Raw genomic sequence first — 6500 nt, 5'->3', positions numbered from 1 at the left:
TATTTAAACGCCTTTGAATTATTGAAGCATGTTAATTGGTCATGATCATAGCGAAAAAGTTGAGAAAAGATCATTTTCAATTACAAAAATGAAACAATACTTGCCTATGATATTTGAAAATCGTATTTTTTTTTTCAATAAATGTTCATTGAACCATGAAACGATGAATATTGTTGAAAATAACTTTCCCAAAAATAACTGTCATCATATTCTATCATTTTTATTGATAGAAATGTGTAAAATATCCAATCATAACAAATTTTGACTGTGTTTATTCAACCGTGAAATCTAGCCAAAAAAGTTGTATCGTCTTTTAGAAAATACCCTTTACAAGCCTTCTGACTATTTTTCATGATGAAAATGTGGAATTAGTTCCAATAAGACGGAATCAAAGTCATGATATTTGGCTTGTGACTTTTGAAAAGTGACATTTTTGCCTTCTGACGGTGCTCACTGAAGCATGACTTAAAATACATCCATAACATTTACTCAGAGGGTAGCTTATAAAATTACCTACACGCTCATGTAAAAATATATTAAAAACTCGCATTGGTTCGGAAATTATTGATGTTTGTTTAAGGGGGGACTTACTTTTTTTGTTGTGTATATATAACTTTTTTCAGTATTTTAAACATCGTTTTGACACCCTTATAACGTTACAAAGGCCTATATACGTAACGTACTTGCCCACTCTGTCCCCTTTTACGCGTGGTCGCGCCTGGTATCCACTCGTCAATGGAAGTGGGCCCCCGGGCGGCCTCTCGAGCTCTGGGAGGAACCAAATGTGGCACTAGAAAGTCGCCCTAAATCGGATATATCGCTGTTACCATAGTAGCAACCAGAAGTTTGCACACGAAACGCATATTGTATGTTTCCGTTGCAGATGCGAAATGAATAAAAAATCTCATGTCACACAATTTGCATTGCAAAACATAGTTTTACGACGATGACGACGGACCCAAAAGTCTCTTCCAAAATCAACTACCGTCGTAAATAAGCGTTCGCGTTCTCCAACGAAAGGTCGGGGTTATCTCGTCACCGACGTAGTCCCTCAGTTTTAACTTTGTCTGCCTATTCTAACATCTGTGGTCTATTCTAGCTTAGGTTGTTCTCTCTGAATTACTGAAAATAACCTCCTAATATACCCTTCCGTTACTAGGATTAACCGTAAAATGTCTATAAAGTAATTCAAAGAATCTCAATAACAGATGAGTGCATAAAGCAACACATTCTTAATAACAAAAGACACTTCCTGTGCATCTGTACCCTACATTCATCAATGCTAGAACATTGTATTGGCTATTTATGACACCTGAATGAAAATGCTTCACCTAATAAGAAATATTTCTAACACCTGTACAAAATATGACATCAACCTGGTACACTTGTACTCTAAAGGGGGTATCAAACGTTTGCAACGCTTGCTTTTGAAATATTCAAAACATATGTACATGCTTGTCTATAAGCCTACCCTAACCTGGAACAAGTAAATATGTTTAACACATGTTTAAACTTTAACTGAAACATATCTATAATTAAATCTCTTTCATGACACCTGTCTTTTGTTTTGTCTTGACTTTCATGTCTTGTTATTCCCTCTCTCTTTCTAATTTTTCTTCTGTCTAGTGCGCAACATACTCTTCATAGCGGAGACCACTTTATGTGAATAGCTTTGCACTTGGTCAGTAATTATGTTTACATCAATATGATTTCAACCTCTTTGTTCCTTCTTTTTTTCTTTCCTGTATATATACGCATATTTGAATAAGTCGACAATAATTTCTTAATTTCCAAGGGGGATCCACACTTTACAAGCTTTGCTTCCATTTATGCTCAATATTATACCGTGTTGTTTTTACGAAGTAAGAATGCTCGTCTGTAAAATTGTACTTGATTTATATTACTTTATATTAATTTGTATAATGTTTTGAATGGAAATGGAATAAAGAATTGAATTGAATTGAATACTGTGACGTCAGTGCGCGTGGAGTAAAATATGCGCAGATCATGATGCGCACAAACATAATATGAGTTAACGCCAGTATGATTCTCAGGAATTGTGCGAAAAAGAGTTTACGTTAATATGTTTCTGATTGATATCTTGATAAATATTTGAATTCGTGATTTCTCGATTAGACCAAACGAAAGCGAAAAAATAACTCTAAAAGATGATAGGTTAGGGTTTTGTAAAACAAAAAATCGACCCGGGGACGATTTTTTTTTTTAGTTAACGTCACTATGCTTCTCAGGTGACGAATTGCTACTCAAAATCCGACAAATGCTTCGCCAATAATTGCTTCGGACAACTGCTCTGCTGACATTTGCTCAGTCGACACTTGCTCCGCCGCCATTTGCTCCGTCGATAATTACTCCGATAGCACGGAGTCCGACCACTTGACCGAAGGCCCGCGAGGCTGAAGGCCTGCGAGACCGACTTTTTTTTAAATTGTATTTTCCTTCATCAGGTGCCGAGTGGTTTAAGGCGCCTCGTTGCAGCGGCGTATACCTGTTATCAGAGGGGGGAGGGGGCAGAGCCAAATATTTCCCGGTAACTCCGTCTAGAATTAGTGACATAGCTAGGATTTCAGTTAAGGGGCGGTAGATAGTACGGGAAGCGCGCTTTCTGGGGGAGGGGGTGCAGGGAGGGGGAGTGTCCTCGGCGAGAAGCGTGGAAGCTCCGACGTTCCTGTGAATCGTTCCTTGTCTGCTCCCGCTCATCTCAATACGTCCTCTGCCTATTTTCGGGAGGGGGGATAGAGTCAAAATATTTCCTGGTATTAAGTCCAGAAGGATTTCATTTAAGGGGCGGTAGAGAGCACGCGAAGTGGCGAAACACTTAATACTGAGCGTGCGAAAGGTGCTCCCTATAAGGGGGAGTTTCCCCCTCCCGCGCAAAGCACGGAAGCTTGGCCGACGTTTTCTTCGAATTGTTTCTTGTCTGCTCCCGCTCCTCTTACATTCTCTGCCTGTTATCGGGGGGGGGGGGGCAAATAATACCAGGTATTCTAAATTTAGAATCAGTCGCGTTGCTAGGATTTCATTTTAGGGGGCGGTGGTGAAACACTGCGCGCACGAAACGGCTCTCAAGGGGGGGGGGGGTGTTTCCGCTACTTACAGTATAAACTTACGTTGCCTAATTTCACTGACACTGCTTAATCATTAACTCTACTCATTTAACGTTGATTTTTATGGTAATTCTGCTTCATAATCTTGTGCATTTAATGTTTAACAAGAAAACTGGAAATGTTATGGAAGTATTTGGCTCTTCCCCCTCCCCCCCCCCCCCCTCTGTTGGCAGGCACCTGTTACGCCGCTGCAACGAAGTGCCTTAAACCACTCGACCGCGGCACCCGATGAAGGGGGAAAAAGGTCGGTCTCGCGGGCTGTCACCGATAGCACGACTATTGCTCCACTTGCAACTGTTCCGATTGCACGACAATTCCTCTGCAAAATGCCTTACTTTAGAGCAAATCAAAATTTACATCACAGTAAAGAATACCTCCTGATTATCAAAGCATGAAGACATATACCACATAAATATGGTATCAAATTGTTTGGGAGAAGATACTCTTTCTAGCCATATAATATGATTATGCGTTCATGACATGTTTCTTTTTCTTAATTTGTGATGTATCAAGTTATTTTTTTTTTTACTCACACTGTATAATGTATATAATATAACACGGTATAATACTGGGGGCGTCGTGGTCAAGTGGTTATGAATCTGGTCTTTCAATGAGAGGGGCGTGGGTTCGAATCTCAGCCACGGCGTGTTTTCCTTCAGCAAAAAATTTATCCACATTGTGCTGCACTCAACCCAGGTGAGGTGAATGGGTACCCGGCAGGATTAATTCCTTGAATGCACCAAGCACATTTAGCAGCTGGAGCTACAGCAGGGGTAATATAAAGTGCGCCATTGAATAGGAAACTAGATAAATCGGCGCCTCATAAATGCTATATATTATTAATGTCTCCTTTTCCTCTCTTCATTCTTTTCTCTTTTTTCTCAGTATGTTAACGTCTTGTTTCTTTCATATCATGTTTTTGACGTCCCCCCCCCCCCCGAACTCTGAACTCCGAGTATTCTATTTTCCAGATTCAAAATTATATTTCAACATAGTTATAACACATATAATTAATGGATTTTCGTGTTTTGGGCTATAACTCTGTAACCGTAACCCCTAACCACTAACCCTTAAACCTAACCTCTAACCCTAATCCCCAAAACCCTAAACCCTAAATCCTCACCCTAATCCAATGGAGAATGACAATTTTTCTATATAACCCTATCACTGACCCTAACCCATACAGTTTCACCCACTTATACATGGAATGTAAACTCTTCAAAAAAGTTTGGAAATCTGAATTTGATCGATAATCCCTCCTCGGTTTTAGTAAATATCAATGTGCAAATAATATCAATGAATAGATCATTTAATTTTCTTTAAAATGATACCCTACATGATATGATTATGGTTCACATGGAGGTGCAGTGCCTAAAAATGTGGGGCAAAATCAAAATTCAAAAGTGGCAAAATGACACAATATTGAAAGTCACTGTTCTTTTTTCCTTGGTGATGAGTTTCTCAGCGGTTTCTTTTAATATTGTTTTCAAGCACCTTAACATATTACTAACATGGAATCAAAACACCTCCACACATAACGAACATGCATGGGTATTTCAAACCACGACTCAAACCATGTTATCTCACAGAACCATCACTACAAAAACCACACCAAAACATAAAAAATAAAGAAGCAGGGGCTTGATTTGAATGGATTTTCATTTCTATTGACACAGGCAAAATAATCATGTTCTGTATTGACCCATCATGACTATTTCTGCTCGTTTTGCAGCTTTTCAATTCAGACCTCATCCAACACTTTTGAATCCTGCTCTTTTCGTGATGGCATGATCATATTAAACAAGCATGGTATTATTTTAAAAAGGATAAAATGATCTTCTGAATGATACCAAATAGGCATTGTGTAAAATTGGGAGATGGGAGAAATCAATGGCCAAACTCAGATTTCTAAACTTTTTTTGCTCGTTTTGCAGCTTTTCAATTCAGACCTCATCCAACACTTTTGAATCCTGCTCTTTTTGTGATGGCATGATCATATCAAGCATGGTATCATTTTAAAGAGAATTAAATGATCTTTTGTATAATGTCAAATAGGTTTTGTGCAATATTGGGAGTTGGGACAAATGAATGGCCAAACTCAGATTTCCAAACTTTTTTTTGAGGGGTGTATATTATAATGAGTAACGTCAGAAAAAAGACAATTTAAGCCTTACTTAGTCTATCGTTTTTGTGATTGAAATAAGAAAGAAGATTGATCATTTTCAGAATTGATATTTTACGACGCAGTATATCTGCCTAATAGGCATTTATACAGCGCACAATTACCTTGTGTGGGATGGGTGGAGCGCAGGTGGATTAAATTCTTGTAAAGGAAAACACGCCATGCCTTAAGGCATTCAAACCCACAACTCTCTGATCTATTAATTTGTATTTCTTCATGCGTCTCTTCAACCTCCCCCTTTTTTATTTTTTCCCCCGAGATTCTTCCTTGATTTATTTTCTGCCGTCTCTCTCTCTCGTCTCCCTCTTCCTATATGACTCTCACACACCCACGCACTCTCTCTTTAATGTTTCGAGCTTAATTTGGTTCATCCAAACGAAATATAGTGAAAACAAACAATAAGTTAAAAAAAAAACCGTCATTACAGTTCGAACGTTTATTAACAGTTATTCTTAATAATTCTATACCTATACGACAAACTGTGATAAATAATGTGAATATTTTGTCAGTTTACCACTAAACACCACAAATCTAAAAATGAACTTATTGTTATACATGTATATATATTTATTTATCTATATATATTCAATATAAACACACGTAAATTTCGTATAAAATCACACTTTTCATTTGTAGCAAATTGTCAAACATTTATCACAATCCACGTCTTGTAATTCCCACTATAAAATTGACATCATTATGAGACATTAATATACTCTTCAAAACGATAATAAAATTTGAGGTACTCTACAAATTATATGTATATCCCAAAAATTACAAGGATGACGTTTATACATATTCATATATCCAATCATTACAAGTATAAATTTTCAATTCTGAATGAAAAATAGTATACAGAAATATTATACCTTCGTTCTCATCTCGTAAAAACATCCATTCACTATTCATTTATATATATATTTTTTACAAAATCCATACTATGGTATCATATAAAGTCTTTCATAATCCCTTCATAAACGTTTCTGATAGACTGTAACCAATCAAATCAGCTTGATTTTATTATGTTTCAATAAAAGTGACCATGGACGAAAACAAAATGTAATAATTTAATTATAGTTCTATTTGAATACTTTGTTTGCCTTTCGTTTTTCTTCATATATTGAAACAGAAATGTCCGTAACTATGTTGAGGCTAGCTTTACTCTAAGTTATAATATATATATTTTTTTTCCC

The sequence above is a fragment of the Lytechinus pictus genome, chromosome 16, assembly GCF_037042905.1.
Source record: "Lytechinus pictus isolate F3 Inbred chromosome 16, Lp3.0, whole genome shotgun sequence".
In the NCBI taxonomy this organism is placed as follows: Eukaryota; Metazoa; Echinodermata; class Echinoidea; order Temnopleuroida; family Toxopneustidae; genus Lytechinus; species Lytechinus pictus.
Note: the sequence above shows the minus strand (reverse complement) of the source record.